This window comes from Hippopotamus amphibius, chromosome 1, assembly GCF_030028045.1.
Source record: "Hippopotamus amphibius kiboko isolate mHipAmp2 chromosome 1, mHipAmp2.hap2, whole genome shotgun sequence".
Classification (NCBI taxonomy): Eukaryota; Metazoa; Chordata; class Mammalia; order Artiodactyla; family Hippopotamidae; genus Hippopotamus; species Hippopotamus amphibius.
The window spans coordinates 43,260,413-43,280,210 of NC_080186.1; the positions used below are offsets into that span (position 1 = coordinate 43,260,413).

At 43.1% G+C, this 19,798-nt stretch overlaps 1 protein-coding gene across 1 annotated transcript in view; it reads right to left on the reverse strand.

Moving 5' to 3' along the window:
- The window catches only part of RAB3B (RAB3B, member RAS oncogene family), a 62,421-nt gene that overhangs the window by 18,898 nt on the left and 23,725 nt on the right, over nt 1–19,798 (reverse strand). The gene's annotated exons all lie outside the window — the stretch shown is intronic.

A 19,798-nucleotide genomic window follows, 5' to 3' on the forward strand; every position in this document is an offset into this window, starting at 1 on the left:
GCAGAGAAGAAACCTGGAAGGAAACACATCAAAAGGTTAATAGTGATTATCTCTGTATGAGAGATAAGAATGACCAGGATTTTCATTTTCTTCAGGTATTTTTATTTTCTCTATGCTAAGCTTACATAAGGAGAAGCAAATAAACATTTTTACTAAAAAACAAATGACTAAGACAATTCTTAATCTCAAGGAGCTCACAGTCTAGTTGGAAAGACAAACACATAAGCAAGCTAAGCCAAGCCCCACAACAAAGTGTTACTGGAGTACACTGGGATGCTTCACAATGTCCACATGGTCCTTATGTGAGGGACCAGCCAGTCTTCTCTAAATTATTAGATTTAGATGTGTGATACTTGAGCATGTATAAAACATTTTCTCCTCTATTATCTCATTTAAATTTTATAACAATCTCTGTGAGTTAGGGATCAGTATTTACATTTTATAGTTGAGAATGCAAAAATGTAGAGAGGATAAATGACTTTCCCAATGTCACAAAGCTGGTGACAAAAGCTATGCCTTAAATCTAGGACTTCTGATTCCAAGTCCAATGAACAAACCATTACACCTCAGTCAATGAAAGATTTATCCACAGGCATTTACTGAACACTATCCATAATGATAACAAAAACAAACAACGGGAACAATAAGAATTATAACATCATTATTTGTACATACGTTGTACCTGTTATCCACAAACTTTAGAAAAACCCTGTAGGGTACATATTATTACTCCCATTTTACAGATAAGAAAACTGAGGTTCAGCGAGACTGCTCATCAAATGTAAGAAGTGGGATTCAAAACAAGTCTGTCTGACTCCTACACCCATTACAGTATACTGCCTTGGCTATGAACCATACTTTGTGTGATACAGAAATGGAACAAGCACCATCCTTACCCTCAGGAAGCCTCAGTAAAAGTATAGAGGTGGCTAAGACATACCACCGAACCCATAATTAGCAATATGTGGCAGGATGTCATAAGTACCAGATAAGTGGTATAAAGAAAATGTGTCACACAAATCAGATAAAGTGATTTTTGGTAGTTATGGAAGATGTCAAAGCAGAGAGAGTATACCAGTTAGGACAGACTGGGTTATTCAATAATGTACAATCTCAAAATCTCAGCAGTTTCAGAAACAAAGTTTTATTTTTCATTAGTTTTACATACCCACCAAGAGTTGGCTGGGTGCTCTGCTTTTTGTCTACCTCATTCCAGGATAAAGACTGACAGAGTGGCTATGAGAGGTAAAGAAAGTGTGTGAGTCATAAGTTGGCTCTTTCACTTTTCCCATTCACTGGCCAAGGCAAGTCACATGTCCATACCCAAGAAAGCACAATCCTATAATACGCCCAGGAGGAGAATGGGAAATGTGGTAGATGACATAACCACTCCCACGGATGGAATCTGTACTGAGCCCAGGAGCATTACCTAAAGATGTGCTTACTTGGTAACAGAAGGAGGACAACAGAGATTTTCCTAAAGAAGGATTTGCCAAGCAGAGAAGTGAAGGAAAGGTATTTTGGCAGAAGGAAGAGTTTTTTCCAGTGACTATTCCAGAAGAACTTAAGGAATGGTGGGAAATGAGTAGGCGATGAAGCTAGAAAGAGCTTTGAATGCCATGCTACGGAGTTTGAACTCGCTCTTTTTAGGATCAAAGATTTTGAGGCAGGAGATTAATATGATTGCATCTGAACTTTAGAAAAGTCACTCTGGAGGAAGGAGAGATGGGAAGTAGGAAGGCTGGTTGGTTAGATCTTTGCAGTGGTTCAGGTGAGACCCAAGAAGGATTTGAACTAGAGTGTTAGCAGTGGGGATGGAGTAGAAATAGACTCAAGAGATATTTAAGAGGTAAATTACAGGGCATGGTAACAGATCAGTTTTGTTTATGGCAGGGCTCAGCTTCTTTATGTCCCGAGCAATTCAGCTCTGACCCAGACTTGCACATTTCTCAGCAAAACAAAATCTGCATTTAACACACCCACCATCCTTGGAGAGCATATGAATCACCATCCTCTGTCTGTTAAGCATGGTTTTGGGGTGTTTTATTCTTTACCTAAGCAGCTTATCAGAGTATTCCTTCTGATCACATACAGTACTACTCCCAAAGAGTTCTGGCAAAGAGAATTTTATCCAGCTCATAAATGGATGAGTAGATGAATGAATTAAAGAATGAATGAAGAGATAGATGAGTGAGTGAGTGTGAGTAAACATCTAACACAGGAATCTTAGGCACTAATATTAGAGAGATATTCACTGTCTGCCATGTCTACACAAAAGCTCTGTGTGTGTGTGAACCTGTGAAACACTGCAGCAGGATTTGATCCTCCCCTCCCACGCTCTTAGCTCTGCTTCCTGAGCTCCTCAGAGCCAACACGACAGATGAGACTCCTCCCTCCAATCTACAGGCTCAGACCCTAAATCTTGTCCTGTAGAGTTTAGAATTAAGCCACCTGTCCAGACTGGTGATCTAAAGGCCCAAGCAGGATTTCTGAGCAACTGCCCTGCCAGAAGGTTTCAGCTCTTCTCATTCCACCCGCTTGTACCATTTCTCTGTGAGAGTTTCCAGTCTCCCATCTCTGCCTGGAGCCTGGCCCTGTGCCCCAGCTCTTTGACAAAGAATCCTGCCACCCAATTGATGCCCAATTAATTGGAAATCCAGGTATAGAATAATAAATGATCTTGGACATGGAATCAGTTTCACCTCTGTACTCTCAGGGCTGTGCACACAGTAGAGATTCAATTACCACTTGTTAAACAAAAAGGCCATATAGTTTTGAGGTTAGGAGCATGGTCTCCGGAGTTAAGACTTCTGGGTGTAAACCCCTGTTCTAGCACTTACTAACTATGTGACGACGGCAGGCAGCCTCTGAAATGGCTCCCAAGGATTGCTGTCTCCTGGTGGCATGCTCTTGGGTAATCCCCTCTGGGGGCAATTTTCCTTTTGGGGGTCTTAGTTTCTTGATCTATAAAATAGGAGTAATAACAATATCTATTTCACAAAGTTATCGTGAAGATTAAGAAAGTTATTATATCTAAAATGCTTGGAACAATTCCTGATACAAAGTGCCACTTCGGCATTTTTGTACTTCCACAGTCAGCCCTGGGAGCAGGGCCAGCTTCCCAGGGTCTGCCCAGTGGGCGTGAATGAGCCTCACGCCATGAGCCACTTCCCTCTCATTCAAACCTACTCAGGGCTGCCTCCACCCAGGGTCTCAATATGATGCTTCCCTCAAAGGGCAGAAAGCGGCCAGACAGAAAGGAAATGGATGAAATAAGAGTTGAGCAGCCTTTGGTCTGACTCCCAGCTCTGCCACTCATCAACGGTGTGATTTTGGACAGCTGGGTTTTTTCATCTCTCTCAGGCTCAGCTTCCTCACGATTCAAATGGAATAACAATGTCTACTTTGTAGGGCTGTTTGTCATTAAATAAGATTTTTTAAAATGTCTGGCTCATGATAGTTACTCAAATATAGGAGTATTTGTCATTTTCATTATTATTTAATTTTCCTAAGTCTTAATTTCCTCATCAGTAAAGTGGTGATGATAATACCAGCCCTGAAGTGGTCATATGAGGATTAGAGATAAGGTACTAATAGAGCTTGGCAGAGTGCAAGGCACATAATAGGTGCTCAGCAAAGCTCATAGTAGCTGCTGCTGTTCCTGTTGATATTGTTGTTGTTTCTCACTTAAAGAAAAGCAAGGTTGGAAACAACAATCCAGCTCTCACTATCCTGTGCTCAGTAGAAAGTAGCCCAGAGAATCGCTTCTGAACCTCCCTCTCTCTTTTATTTTTAAAAATCACTTTGACGAACATTGATTCCCCTCCCACTGATGAGAGTCAGAAATAGAACCAAAGAGAGACAGGAAGGAGAAGAAAGAAAGAGGCATGACTCACTGGCTACTTGAGGAAGGAGACCGTGTCATCAACAGCAATCAATTCACTTCTACGAAGCAGACATTCATTGAGCTCTTCTTATGGGCAGAGTATCATGCCAGAGTGGACACCACGATGCACAAGCCACCACCCTGGCCTGCAGCAGCCCTGTCAGTGTGGCCAACAGACACATGGGCTGAGGGAAGGGAGCTAACATCAACTGACCGCCTACTATGTGCCAAGCACTTCGATAAGTGCTTTATATAAGGGATCTTATCATTTGTACTAACAAATAAAACTGCTATGTGCCAGGCACTATGCTAAGCACTTTTCCTATTTTACTTAATCTTAAAAACTGCCTTGAAATACTGTTATCTCTACTTACAGAGGAGAAAAATTTAAATAACTTGCCTAAGATCTTGCAACTAGTTCATGGCAGACTGATATTCAAAGCCGTCTGATTCCAAAGCCTGTGCTCTTCTCAGGAAGCGCTTTGTTCTACATTATTTCTCTTAATTATTATGGCAGCCTGAAGCAGGACAAGTTTGAGTCCCCATTTTATATATGAATTAATTAAAGTCACAGAGGTTAAGTATATTGCTAGAGTCACAAGCTATAAGGAAGAAGAGTCAGGATTCAAATTCGGTCTTTTGACAAAAGTCTGTGTATTTTCTTTTTTTCTTTTTTATAAATTTATTTATTTATTTTATTGGCTGTGTTGGGTCTTTTTGGCTGCGTGCGGGCTTTCTTTTTTTAGTTGCAGTGACTGGGGGCTACTCTTCGTTGCGGTGCGCAGGCTCCTCATTGCCATGGCTCCTCTTGTTGAGGAGCACAGGCTCTAGGTGTGTGGGCTTCAGTAGTTGCAGTACATGGGCTCAACAGTTGTGGCTCATGGGCTCTAAAGCGCAGGCTCAATAGTTGTGGCACATGGGCTTAGTTGCTCCACGGCGTGTGGGATCCCCCTGGAGCAGGGATCGAACCCGTGGCCCCTGCATTGGCAGGCGGATTCTTAACCACTGCACCACCTAGGAAGCCCCAAGTCTGTGTATTTTCAACACAGTCTATACCCCAACCAGACTGTGTATTCTGAATCCCTCTCTGTCCCTCAGGACAGAAACCAGCCCACCCTGCAGCCTTCCAGATAGGAGATCCTCCGACCACATCTAAGGATTCCTAAGGCCAACAATCTCCCCTGCGCCAGAGGGTAAGGCTGGAAATCACCCACGAAGCTTAAATGGAATCACGTGCGTCTGGCATACAGGTGCTCAACCAATATGAGTTGTCTTCTCTATCTTCCATTCAACCATTGATCCAACACAGACCCATCATTTCTTTCTGGAGTTTCCTCATTGTCACCCACACGTGCAGTACTCATCTCTGCTCCATATGTCTGTTCATGTTACTCTCTCTGCCACATATGCCCTCTCCCAGCTCCTCCACTTGTCTTGACTATCAGATTGTTGAGTTCTAAAATTAAAAGTAAATCTTAAAAGTTACTCAATCCACCCGCTCACTTAAAAAAGGAATTCCTTCTACAGCCTGCCTGTATTGAGTGCTCCCAATGTTGGATGCCTACCACCTCAAAAGGCAGCCACTCCACTGATGGACAGTTCTGAGTATTAGAACATTTCTTCCTTCCGTTGAGCTGAAAGCTGCAGGTGGTATTTCCTATTCATTGATTTAATTCTGTTCTCTGGAGATCCAAAGAAGAAATCTAACTTTTCACTCATTTGGCAGCCCTCCAAATATTTAAATCCATGTTTGTTTAGCTTTTAGAGTTTACCGAAGTTTTTTTCTTATTATCTCAGTTAGTTCTCAGCGAAATCCTGTGAGAGAAGAACCAATATCTCCATTACACACACACACACACACACACACACACACACACACACACACACACACACACACACTGCAACTTGAAGAGATGATGAAAAGAGGCTTAAATAAAACCAGGTCTTCTGGCTCCAAGACACCAGTGCTCTTGGCACAGGGCTACATCCCTGATGTTTTAAATCACCCGTCACAGGGACCTTGACAATTAAACAGAATGACCAGAACAGTGACGGGAACTTGAAACTGTCATGGGAGGAACAACTGAAGGAAGGAAGAAGCTCTGGAGAATAGTACTGCCGTCCTCAAATATCTAAAGTGCCTAAAGGGTTTTCCTTCTTTTCCTTTCTTTTTTTTCCCCAATCTTCACTGGGCACTGACTCTGTGGAAAGTGTTGGCTAGGTCCTGAAGATAAAAGGTTGAATATTACACATACCTGCTTGAAGTCTACAGTGTCTGTTTACTGTTAAGAGAAACATGCATTGGATGCAGATTCTAAAGCAGGAGAAGCCCATTCCCATACAGCCTTCTAGCACCTTTCCCTTGAGGCAACACTCTTTCTTTGGAGCTCTCCTCAGCAGAGAAGCCACCCTGACCATCCCCGCAATGTCAAACGCTCCAATTACGTGCTCTCCTGACACCACGTACTTCTTTGTAGCACTCATCCCACTGTAATTTTGTATTTATTTGTGTAATTATTTGATTAAAGTCTGTCTCCCTTGCCAAATTGCAAGGGCCACAAGAACAGGATGTCTGGTTTTGCTTACTATTGTGTCTCCAAGGCCTGGCACAGCACTGGCACATGGGGTGGGGGAGATTTCCAAAAAATACTTGTTGAAAGGGTGAATTTGGGGGGTGACTGCAACATTTTTAATAGAGCACACTGAATGCCAGATGGGTCTTTCTAAAAATCCAAATCTCATCTTCTCCCTCTTAGTCTGAAGCCCTTCCCTGGCTTCCCACAGCCTACACGATGGGGTCCAAGCATCTCAGTAGAACATAGACCCTTCAGGATCTACTCAGGCGTCCCTTCCAGTTTCTTCCCTCCCATTCCTCCACGGAACTAGTAAGTTCCAGCTTTGCCTAACTACTTGTGGTCTCCCAAACACTGCTCCTTCACACCCCTGGGCCTTAACCTGATATGCTGATCTTTGCCTGAAATCACCTTCTCTTTTATAATTCACAACTTTACTCAAGGTCACATCCTCTGAAGCTTTCCTTGACCTCCTCTCCCCTGACAAAGTAACTTCTTTCTCTGCCCTTTTTGGTTTGGCATTAGATCATTGCACACATCATATTTATTATAGGTACTAGTTTATTCATGTCTCCTCTTTCAGATTATGAGTGTCTTGAGACCCAATCTTTATTTAGGTAAATCCCAGGCCCTCAACAATAGAACGTGGCACATAGTAGGCACTTAATTCACCATAGGAGACTGGTGAATGACACTCAAAGCCTGATTATGTGCTGAAGAGGGAAAACTCATTTAGAACCTCAGGATTGGTTGGAAAAGCACCTGTGAGAAAGGGGTCACCTCTTCTTTCTGATTCTTTCCCATGTTATACACAAAAAAGGGAGGCCCAGAGCAGTGACAGACTTAAGAGGTCATGAAACTAGCAAGAAGTTATCTCTGGGGCCTCCATCCCTGGATCCTGCCCTGTTATATACACTCTCCCCCAGCCAAACTCCTCCCTCCCCCTCTTCAATTCATTCCCTCCAGGCCAGGTAGGAGGGGGTGGGGATGATGAGCACTAGGAAGACAGGTAATAAGAGCTTCTGGGCTGGTTCTCCCCTCACCCTGCACGCTGATCCACAGCTGCCAACCTCCAAGCCCTTTGTATTTGCAGCACCTGGGAGCCGAGGCATTATGTCCCATGGGAACGCGAGGAACGCAGAGAGCTAGCGCCAAGGAGAAGCAGGGGACTGAGGAAAGGAAAGAGTGTTCTCTTAACACTGGCTTGGTGTTACTCCCATCTGTACTCAGTAGTATACACTACACTTAGAGCACCCTACAGTTTACAAGCATTTTTGTTGCATCATCTCATTGGATCTTAACAATGACCCTGTGATACAGACTTTTTAGAGCCAGAAGAAACCAATCTTAGAGCTCATCCAGTCTGACTGCTTTATTTTGCACATAGGGAAATTGAGACCCAGGGAGGTATAGTCACTTTCCTAAGGTCACAGAGCTACTTATTTTGGGCTTGGCTGGGACTCAAATCCAAATATTCTGACTCCACATCCAGTATTCTTTCTACCATGCCATGAATTATCATCATTATTGATTTACAGATGAGAAAACTGGAGTTCAAGTGCACATAGGTAGTAACTGGTAGATCCTTGAGGGCAGAGGGGAGGAAAGAGGTCACTGGAATCCAGGACTGGGTATTCTAAAGCACTGCCCTGCCCACTGTAATCCTACCTAACCTTTGAGGTCCAGCCCAAAGGGCACCTATTCTGGGAAGTTCTTTGGGATCCAGCATCAAAATTCATCATAATTTTTTCTGGGCCTCCACAGAATGTACTTGGGCCTTTATTTCAGTGATAGCAGAGCACAGAATATTAGAGCTAGAAAGCCCGTGTGAGAGAAATCAATTCCACAAATATTTACTGAGCCTGTGCTGTGCCAGTAAGACCCACGAGATCCCTGCCCTTGGAATTCTCAATCTAGCAGGAAAGCAACCTCACATGTGACAAACCCTATGATAGGTACATATAGGGTCAACTCCCACACTTTACAGATGAGAAATCCAGGCTCAATGAGATGAATGCCCTGGATTCTTATTTTTGGCATTGATCTCACACAAAACCCTCAAAAACTCAAATCCTGGACTTCCTAGGTGGCACAGTGGTAAAGAATCTGCCTGCCAATGCAGGGGACATGGGTTCGAGCCCTGCCCTGGGAAGATTCCACATGCCGCGGAGCAACTAAGCCTGTGCGCCACAACTATTGAGCCTGTGCTCTAGAGCCTGTGAGCCACAACTACTGAGCCCATATGCCGCAACTATTGAAGCCCATGCACCTAGGGCTCGTGCTCCGCAACAAGAGAAGCCACTACAATGAGGAGCCTGCGCACCACAATGAAGAGTAGCCCCCGCTCACAGCAACTAGAGAAAGCCTGTGTGCAGCAACAAAGACCCAATGCATCCAATAAATAAATAAATAAATAAATAAATAAATAAATAAATTTATTTAAAAAAAAAAACAAACTCAAATCCTCTCCTAGGTATGATTTCCACTAAGATACAGCTACTACATTTTACTTCATGGTTATAGAGGTTATAGGAGTTCCTTTCATTGCTCCTCAACGAACCTGACATATCTTAGGTGTTCAATAAATATTTTTGAATGAATAGATCATAGACCCTATATCAGGGGTTTGTTTCAACTCCCAGCTATATCTCCTCAGTGAGACTGTGGATTTGGGGGCTATGCCTTTCATTTCTGTACCCGCAGCAATGTTTAGAGCAATGCATGGCACCTGGCAGGTATTCCAAAAATACTAAATGAACAAATGTATGAGAGAAAGGTGGGTAATGTGATCTCTGTTGCCTTAAATAACAGAAAGACATGCCCCAAACACACTCCTCTTCTCAAAACCCCTCCTTTCCTCAGATTCTGTGAAACCTTGCTTCACCAGTATTTTCCTTGGATCTCCTCCTGCTCCTGCTCTGTCTCCTAAATTGGCTCTTTATTCCTTGGGCCCCTTACTTCTGTGTTTCAGATGCAAATTTGCAACTGTCTGCTGGACATCTCCACTTAGTCTGAATGCGTTAGACAGGTACATAGTTGACTATTAAGTATGACCTATTTCATTTGTGTCTTGTCCAGGTAATAAGCTCTCATCAGTACCCAGCACAGATCTGGGCACATAGCAGGTATGTTAAGGATATCTGCTGAGGGACTTCCCTCGTGGTCCAGTGGTAAAGAACCTGCCTTCCAATATAGGGGACGCAGGTTCTATCCCTGGTCAGAGAACTAGGATCCCGCACGCCACAACTAATGAGCTCGTGCACCTCAACTAGAGAGCCTGTGTGCCGCAAACCACAGAGCCCACACGCTCTGGAGCCTGCATACCACGACTAGAGAGAAGCCCGCGTGCTGCAACAAAAGAGTGCATGCCTCAACAAAGATCCTGCGTGCTGCAACTAAGACCCTATGCAGCCAAAAATAAATAAATTAAAAAAAAGAAAAAGATGCCTGCTGAGAGAACCATCATCTCTAACACCACAGTGCTTTGGCATAGACAAATTTAGCATCAGAGTTGCCAATCCATTTCCTCTTCAGTCTTTTTGCCTCCCAACTGACATCAGCACCATTTGGAGCATTCTGAGAAGTCTCTCTAGGGAATTCACTTAATTTGCCCACCTGCTGTTCCCTTTAGGTGACTCACCCAACTCCCCTTCAGGACATGAGGAAATGCGGGAAGAAGTGATGGGGGAGAGGGCCAGGAGGAAATAGAGAGGCTTGAAACAAGATTATACTTAATATCTCCCCAGGTCACAACAGGAAATGAGAGTCAGGTCTTGTACTAAGAAACTGCTGGTGATAAAAATAGGACACTTGTCAGACAATTTGCAGAAAACAAATGGTTAATAAACATATAGATGATTGTTCAATAAGTAATCAGAGAAATGTAATTTAAAATAATGAGATACCATTTTTAGCCTATTAAATTAGCTAAAATTAAACTAAGATAATATTCGATGCTGGCAAAGGTAAAGTAGAAATTTCACTACTGAAAATCCATCTAAAGGAAATAATCTAAAACCTGGGAAAAGTTTTACACACAAAGATGATTACTGATCACTGTAATATGATCCATAATAGCCCCAAATTGAAAAGTAAAGTGTTCAAAAAATGGAGAACAACTAAACTTTGAAAGGTCAGAGACTGTGCCTTATTATTTTACCACTAATTTAGAGTGCCCAAAATATGGTAAATGCAACAAATATTGTTGATGAATGAATTATGAATAGATATGGTACATCTCCTCTATAAAATACAATGAAGTCATTAAAAGCATATTTATAAAAATTTTCTAACAATATTAGCTGTACCTATGTCATAGGTTTATATTTAAAAAGGCAGGATATAAAATTGAATATATGTCATGACCTCAACTATGTTAAAAATCCATAGAAAAGAGACTGTAAAGAAACCAACCAAAATATCAGTAATACTGGGTTTGCCAAAAGTTTGTTCAGTTTTTCCTGAACAAACTTTTTGGCCAACCCAATATTTTCTTCTTTATGCTTGGATATAGTTTCAAAGTATTTTTTAAACAAGCATATATTACTTTTATAACTAAGAAAAACTAAACTCATAATGATTACTGGCAGTTGCTATTATTATTAATAGTCCAGGGAAAAGGAAATATGGGAAAAACATGGAAGATAAATCATAAGTTGATCATCATTATAGATGAATGATGGTGTTCAAGTACTACTTAGTCTCCCTACTTGAGTGTATGTTTGGAATTTTCCATTATAAACAGCTAAAAAGAAAAAAAAAATGTAGTAAAGCCTAAAACAGCATGGCATCTGGGAGAGTACAAGCAGTTCCATTTCCACCAGAGTGTAAAATACAATAATATATGGATTCTAAGATGCCCATTTTTTTCACATTTTAGCATCTCTGAAATAAGGATATATCTTACAACTGATAGCATTTTCAATTTCTGAAACATAGTACTTAAAATAGGAAGTGAGGCTGGAGCTAGATCACGGACGTCCTTAATGCCAGGCCAGGCACTTGGACATTGTCTGGAAGAGAATAGGGAACCACTGAGGGATTTAGTGGCAGCCAACATAGGGCTTATTGCCTAGAGGACATTCAGTAAGTGTGTGCTAAATGGTGAGGCTTTTGAGGATGGGGATGTTGCTTATGTCAAGGACCAGGGAACACCTGACCTTTATGGGAGAGGTATTTGAGGCCTTGCTCTCCCCTCCTTGTCATCTCATGAGTCCCATCTCTCCCCAGCTCTGCAGGGCAAAACCATCAGGTTGTCTGATAAAGCCTTCCTATCTCCAAACCCCCACATTATTTCCATTTTCCTGATAGTAAGAAATATTTCCCCAGAATCCGAGCCAGCACCATAGCTAAATAAATGTGAATGTCCGCAGGCCTGGGTTCCATGGCACCCTCTGACATCACATTCTAAGTGCAAAACTTTGGATTGAAGCCTGGCCCAGGAACCCTCTCATGAACTCATTTCCAGACAGAGAAATATGGAATTAACATATACAGGTCAGGTAAGAGATTAGAATGAACTCCCTAAGACTTCTGGGACTTAACTAGAAAGACAGTCCAGGATGCCCATCCGGTCCTGGGCTGTGCTTTCCCTTTGGTCTCATAGCTGCTCTATTTTGGGAGTTGGCCCAAGTCACCATAGCAGACAAGTCCCCTGAGGATCATTTGCATACAGGTGCCAAAGTGTTCTAAAAATAGGATAAACACTCAGCTCCACAAAGCAAATGCCTTGAAATTTATGTACAAGGGAGGGGAGACAATCATCTGAAGAGGAAGGGGTAACCTGTCAGAGGCAGTCTGATAATAGCAAGGGAGCCACGTGGTGCAGGCTGGGAGTCAGGAGGCCTGGGTAGGATTTAATTCTACCACGAACTTGCTTTGTGTGTTTATGAGTACCCGCCCCCCTGCCCCCGGGCCTTGGGTTTTCCATCTTTAAAACAGGGATGCTAGGCTAGATGATTTTTAGGGCCACTTCTAGCTCTAAGCAGTCAGGATAATAGTAATAACAATAATTGCTAATATGAATTGAGTATTTACCAGGGTCAGGCACCGTGACAAGTATTTTTCATGCATTATTCATCAGTCCTCACAATTAGTGATTTGAGGCAGGTAGGACAAAGAAACCGAGGCACAGAGGGGTTAAGTACTTGCCCAAACTAACAAATGTTGGAGCTAGGAGTTTAAACCCAGTATGCTAGAATGCTACACTTATTCCTGGTTTTCCAATCTAATAGTTTCACTGCCTTAAGCTCATGCCACCTCTCCCATTTTTCCTCCTCAGGTTCTAACCGCGCTGAGCTATTCCCCAGGTCCCAAACCCTGTGTTCCTCAAAGTCTCTTCGCTTTCCTCATTCTGATCCCTCTGCCTGTACCAGCCTGACCCCCTGCCCTGCTGAACCAGTCACTACTCACCACTCCAAGTTCAGTTCAGATGCTTCCTCCTCAATGATTCACATTTCCTCCAATACCCACAGACAGAAGTGATGACTGATTGCCATTTGTTGAGACTAAGAGTATGCCAGGTACTATGCTAATTCTTACAACTCTCTGAGACAGGTTCCATTATCACACCCACTTTACAGATAAAATTTCTGAGACTCAGTAACTGCTTGCCTTGGGTCATACAGCTGGATAAAGATCTGAACCAGACAATCTGACCTCACAGCCTTCCTAAGCCCTTTTCTACCCTCTCTCTAATGAAATAACATATGAATTACCAAGGTGTTTGTCTCCTCCACCAGACTATAAACTCTTCTAGTTTTGTTTTTTGTTTGTTTGCTTTGTTTTTTGTTGTATAGGATTGACTAAACTGCTGGGAGGTAATCTGGAGCAGCATACCTGGAAAAAAAAAGTCAATCTAGAGTCTGACCAAACTGAGAAAAAAAAAAGAGATGACGGCCCTCATTCTGTCTAATCTTTCTCTGCTATTTAAATCCCTTTGGGAACAAGACCGAAAAAAAAAAAAAAATATATATATATATATACATATATAAAATTTAACGCTATACCTTGGCACCATTTCTGTTTCCATCTCAGCGGGGTGGGGGAATCACATCCTCCAAAAAGCCTCTTAAAATCCTCATTCTTATCATCCCCTTAATTTTCGTGTCCTTTAGCACTTACATGTCATTTAGTTAAACACAGCAAGCATTAATGAGTGGGTACTGTGAGGGGGAGTGATAAGAATATAGATTTGGGGGTTAAGCACCTCTGAGTTCAAATTCCAGCTCTGCCACTTTCTGGCATGTGACCTTGAACCAGTTATCTAACTTTCTGAGCCAATCGTTAGCTGCAAAATGAATATCCTTTTCTTGGTGTTGTTGGGAGGATAAAATGAGATACGTGTTGTGATAGTGCTGAGGTAGCTGTAAAGTTCTATATAAACATTAGTCATAATCATTTAATTGACAGTTTGCCCTTGATAATCTTCTGTTCTTCCTCGGGTGCCACACCTAGGACAGGCCTCGGATTCCCGGAGAGCTGGAGCTGTAGGAAAGTTAGAAGAGAGAGGAAGCCAAGGAAGTAGGGCTGATAACTGCCTGAGCAAACTTCCGCTAGAAGGAAATTAAAGAGCTAATTATGCCTCTGCTGGTGGTAAATTTCCAGGCCGGCCTTGGTCTCAATCAGTTGACACAGCAACACACCAGTGGGGGAGGCCAGTATTCAGAGAGAATGTTTTCTCTCCCCCAAAAATGGCACCTCATAGGAGCCTGGACACAATGTCAACCATAGAATCACCTCTGATTTTCTCTATTCACTCTTTCTCTTCTCTCTTACTTCCCTTATCTCTTCCTTCCCAAGTCCTAGCAGAGAAAACTGAAAGGTGCAGCAAGGTGTTTATGGACCCGTGGGCTCAGCCTGGAGCCCTGTTAGAACAGTCCCTGAAGAAAAGCTGGGATGTACTGGCGTGGCTCCCGGAGAGCACTTAATTGTTGCTCGTGGTTAGGTCTTGGTTTTTATATGTGGAAATCGTGTGGTCCAGGGGGAAGGTTTGGAGGTGAGTCACAAAAGTTTGGGTTCAAGTCTCATGTAATCCAGCAGTATGACCCCTAGTAAAGCACAAACACTTTCTCTCTCTGGGCCTCAGTGTCCTTGTGTATATAATGAGGATGGCAAGACCTCCTCTCAGGATCCAGTGAGATCAGATGTACCAGATGATCTGACTGGACTGGTGTCCAGAGGACCCTGAGAGGAAAGCAGGTAAGAAAGCAGCATGTCCATTCCACAGAGGGGCTAACCAGAGAGAAACTCCAGGCCTCCCAGCCGCTGAGGGGCAGAACTGGCCAGAGGAGGATCCTGGGGAGGTAAAACTTGATCTGGGGCCAAGAGAAGGGTTGAACATGTCAGGTGTATGGAGAATGCTGGCCTTGACTTTGAGAGGTATAAAGCACAGCCTGAGACTCATGTTCATTTTGCAAACTTCTATTGAATGTTTACTCCTTGCCAGGCCCTGGGCTGTGTGATAGAACTACAGACAAGTATCAGACCTGGCCCTTGCCCTCAGGAAGCCTGCAATCTGAGAGGAGACAGATACATTCCAGACACTTACAATATAGCTGGTAAGTGTTGGACGTAAAGGAGGGGCCCTTAACCCAGGCTAGGGGAGAAGTGGATCAGGAAAGGATTCCCAGAGGAGGTTATACCTGAAGTGAGTCTTTAAAGTCAAGGGGAAGTTTGCTAGGAGAAGGGGAAGGAAGTAGCAGAAGATTGCATCCTAACTCTCACAGCCAAGAGGAGTCTAAGGAGACATGACAATTAAATGCAATATGGGAAACGCAGTGGTTATGAACCTGCCTGCCAATGCAGGGGACACAGGTTCGATCTCTGGGCCAGGAGGATCCCACATGCTGCAGAGCTCGTGTGCCACAACTACTGAGCCTGTGCTCTACAGCCCGCCAGCCACAACTACTGAGCCCACATGCCACAACTACTAAAGTCTGTGCACCTAGAGCCCATGCCCCACAACAAGAGAAGCCATCACAACGAGAAGCCCGTGCACCACAGCAAAGGGAAGCCCCCACTTGCCACAACTAGAGAAAGCCTGCACGCAGCAATGAAGACCCATGGCCAACAAATAAATAAATAAATAAATAAATTTATTTTAAAAAAATAAATGCAATATGGTATCCTAGATGGGATCCTGGAACAGAAAGGGGATATTAGGTTAAAAAAAAAAAAAAACCTAAGGAAATCTGAATAAATTATGCATGTCAGCTCATAATAAGGTATCAATATTGGTTAATTAGCACAAATGTACCATACTAACATAAGGAGGTAATAATAGGGGAAACTGGGTATGGGGTAAATGGAACTCTCTGCACTATCATTTGTAAATGTTCTGTAAACCTAAAACTATTCTAAAAAAATTTTTTTTATTGGAATATAATTGCTTTACACTCTTGTACCCGTTTCTGAGGTACACCAAAGTCAGTCCGCTGTATTTATACACATATCCCCATATCCCCTCCCTCCCACGACTCCCCCACGCCCTCCCCGACCCGGCTCTCTAAGGCATCATCCATCATTGAGTTGATCTCCCTTTGTTATATAGCAACTTCCCACTGGCTATCTATTTTACAGTTGGTAGTATATATATGTCTATGCTACTTTCTCACTTCGTCCCACTTCCTCTTCGCCCCCCGCCCCCCCAACCTTGTGTTCTCCAGTCCATTCTCTGCATCTGCATCCTTATTCTTGTCTTGTCACTGGGTTCATCAGTACTGTTTTTTTGTTTGTTTGTTTGTTTGTTAGATTCCATATATAAGAGTTAGCATACAATATTTGTTTTTCTCTTTCTGGCTTACTTCACTCTGTATGACAGACTCTAGGTCTATCCCCCTCATCACATATAGCTCCATCTCATCCCTTTTTATAGCTGAGTAATATTCCATTGTATATATATGCCACATCTTTATCCATTCATTTGTTGATGGGCATTTCGGTTGCTTCCATGTCCTGGCTATTGTAAATAGTGCTGCAATAAACATTATGGTACATGTTTCTTTCTGGATTATGGTTTTCTCTGGGTATATGCCCAGGAGTGGGATGACTGGATCATATGGTAGTTCTATTTTTAGTTTTTTAAGGAACCTCCAAATTGTTTTCCATAGCGGCTGTACCAACTTACATTCCCACCAACAGTGCAGGAGAGTTCCCTTTTCTCCACACCCTCTTCAACATTTGTTGTTTCTAAATTTTTTGATGATGGCCATTCTGACTGGTGTGAGGTGATACCTCATTGTGGCTTTGACTTGCATTTCTCTGATGATTAGTGATGTTGAGCATCTTTTCATGTGTTTGTTGGCCATCTGCATGTCTTCTTTGGAGAATGTCTATTTAGATCTTCTGCCCATTTGTGGATTGGGTTATTTGCTTTTTTGGTATTAAGCTGCATGAGCTGCTTGTATATTTTGGAGATTAATCCTTTGTCTGTTGCTTCATTGGCAAGTATTTTTTCCCATTCTGAGGGTCGCCTTCTTGTCTTGTTTATGGTTTGTTTCGCTGTGCAAAAGCTTTTAAGTTTCATGAGGTCCCATTTGTTTATTCTTGATTTTATTTCCATGATTCTAGGAGGTGGGTCAAAAAGGATCTTGCTTTGATATATGTCATAGAGTGTTCTGCCTATGTTTTCCTCTAGGAGTTTTATAGTGTCTGGCCTTACATGTAGGTCTTTAATCCATTTTGAGTTTATTTTTGTGTATGGTGTTAGGAAGTGTTCTAATTTCATTCTTTTACATGTTGCTGTCCAATTTTCCCAGCATCACTTATTGAAGAGGCTGCCTTTTTAAAAAAAAAAATCCTTCTTAATGTTTTTTAAGTGCATCCTGGTTTGGCTTGGCAGTTTGGAGAACACGTGGGTGGAGTGTGGACTGCCTGAGGGGAGAATGACCAAAGATGGAACTGGGAAGGCAAGAAACAGGCTGGAATGCCCGGCAAAGGAGCTTACTGGGCATGGATGGACAGCCCTCCCTGGGTTTTAAGAAGTGGAGTGACAGTGATCAGAAAGCACATGGAGGGAGCAAGACTGAGGGCAGGGAGATTCACTCGGGCTGATGATACAAGGGGGAGAGAACAAGAATCTGAGGTAGGAAAGAAGCAGAGGGACAGGCAGGCTCAATTTGCCCCAGGTAAATGTTTATGGAGCAGAACTGAGGAAGGAATGCATTCAAGAGAAATTTGGGGGATAGAACTGATAGTTCTTATGAACAACTGGATGAGTAGGACAAGAGCTGAGAAGAATAAAGGTGGACCCTCAGTTTTAAGCTGGGGGCAGTGGTTGGGGTACTCGAGAGGGAGCATAGACACCCCCTTGGACTTGACCACCCATCATCTCCCCTCTCCTCCACCTCTACGCCTGGGCCTGAGCTGAGAGCCTCTGCGTCATTAACACAGAGTCGACAGACTTCACAGAGGAAGGTGAGAAGCAGAGTCGTACAGAGAGGATAAGACTTTCCAGCTGTCACCTGGCAACCCAAGGTGTGGGGCAATGGTGTTGGGCCATGGTGTGGGGGAAGGGGGAGTTTGCAGAAAGAAGGAATTATAAATTCTCAGTTGAGTGGCCTCCCTGACTTCTGCCCCTGCCCTTAGCAACACGTCAGGCAGGACCCAAGGAAGCTAGGAGAATCTCCTGCCTTTGAAGGTAGCTGGGCATCTTCACGGGCAGAGCACTGCTGCTCTCTCCATCCCCCACTGGAAAAGGGATTAAAAGGTCCACAGCTCATATCTAATTTCTCTGCCGATGAACTCTACCCTGTACACACTGTGGCTCCAATCTTAAAAATGGTAATAATCAAGACCAGTCACAACAGCACAGCACAATAGCACATTCATGAACTCACCCTGCTCTACCACTCACTGTGCGACTGTGGGCAAGTTTACTGAGCGCCTAATATGTTACAGGCACCATGCTAGGTCCTTTCCTTATGTGGTCTCTTTAATCTTTACTGCACTACTAAGAAGTAGCCATTAATGTTATTCCATTTTACAGCTGAGGAAACGGAGGTTTAGCAACATCATAACTTGTCACACTACTAGTGCTATGTTTTCATTCTACTTCTATCACAATTAACGAAGCCCCCAACCCTCCTCTCACTTTGTGCCAGAACGTGCAGCAGCTCCTCACAGAGCACGACATGAAGTACCAAGCCATTTAATGACATACCTGTATATCAGTGATGCTCATTAGAATCACTGTGAAGCTGTAAGGCGTGGTGAGAGAGGAGGGCTGGTAGAAAGGAAGCTGGAAAGCTAACAGGAGATAGTTTGCAACAGATAAGCTATCCCTTTCTGAAAGTGTTTGCTTGGAGATGCAGCTCCAAATTTCATCTGTAACACTGACTCTCAACCACCTGTGAGGTCTCCGGGGCATCACAGGGCAACGGGAAGAGTGGGAAAGGCAGCTGGCTGTAAAAAAGAACACAAGTTCTGGCAGCAGACAGCCTTAATTTTGAATCCCCGTTGTGCCATTTACTAATATTGGTAATATTTGGTCAAGTTCCTTAACTTCTGAGTCTTAGTTTTCTCATCTATTCTGTGTACCATTGTTGTGATGATTAAAAAAAAAAAAGGCAGGAATGTAAAGTACCTGTACAATCTATTGCTGCCCAATAAATTATAACTCAACACTTTCACCATCTATTGAGTGCTTTCTGCGCACCCAAGTCCTTACATATGTAAAGATATAACAAGGAGGGTAGGGTATAGGGCATGGGGCATACATGGGTTTTATATATTTTTATATGTATATTTTTTAATTCATTCATTCATTTATTTATTTATTTATTTTTATTGGCTGTGTTGGGTCTCTCTTTTTGCCATGTGCAGGCTTTCTTTAGTTGTGGTGAGTGGGGGCTACTCTTCGTTGTGGTGTGCGGGCTCCTCATTGCCGTGGCTTCTCCTGTTGTGGAGCACGGGGCTCTAGGCACGTGAGCTTCATAGTTGCAGCACATGCGCTCAATAGTTGTGGCTCACAGGCTCTAAAGCGTAGGCTCAATAGTTGTGGCGCACGGGCTTAGTTGCTCCACAGCATGTGGGATCTTCCTGGAGCAGGGATCGAACCCGTGTCCCCTGCATTGGCAGGCGGATTCTTAACCACTGCACCACCTACGAAGTCCCATACATGGGTTTTGAAGTCAGATAGACCTAGATTAAAATCTGGACTCTACCACTTACTACTTGTGTGAACTTCAGTAAGCTACCTAACTTCTCTGGACCTCAGTTCACTTATTCAGTAAAATAGGGATAATAATACCTAGCTTGCAGGGTTGTTGTGAGGATGACATGAGTTGCTAAAAACACTGAGCACAATGCTGGCCACCAGCCAGTGCCACTGTCTGCTCAC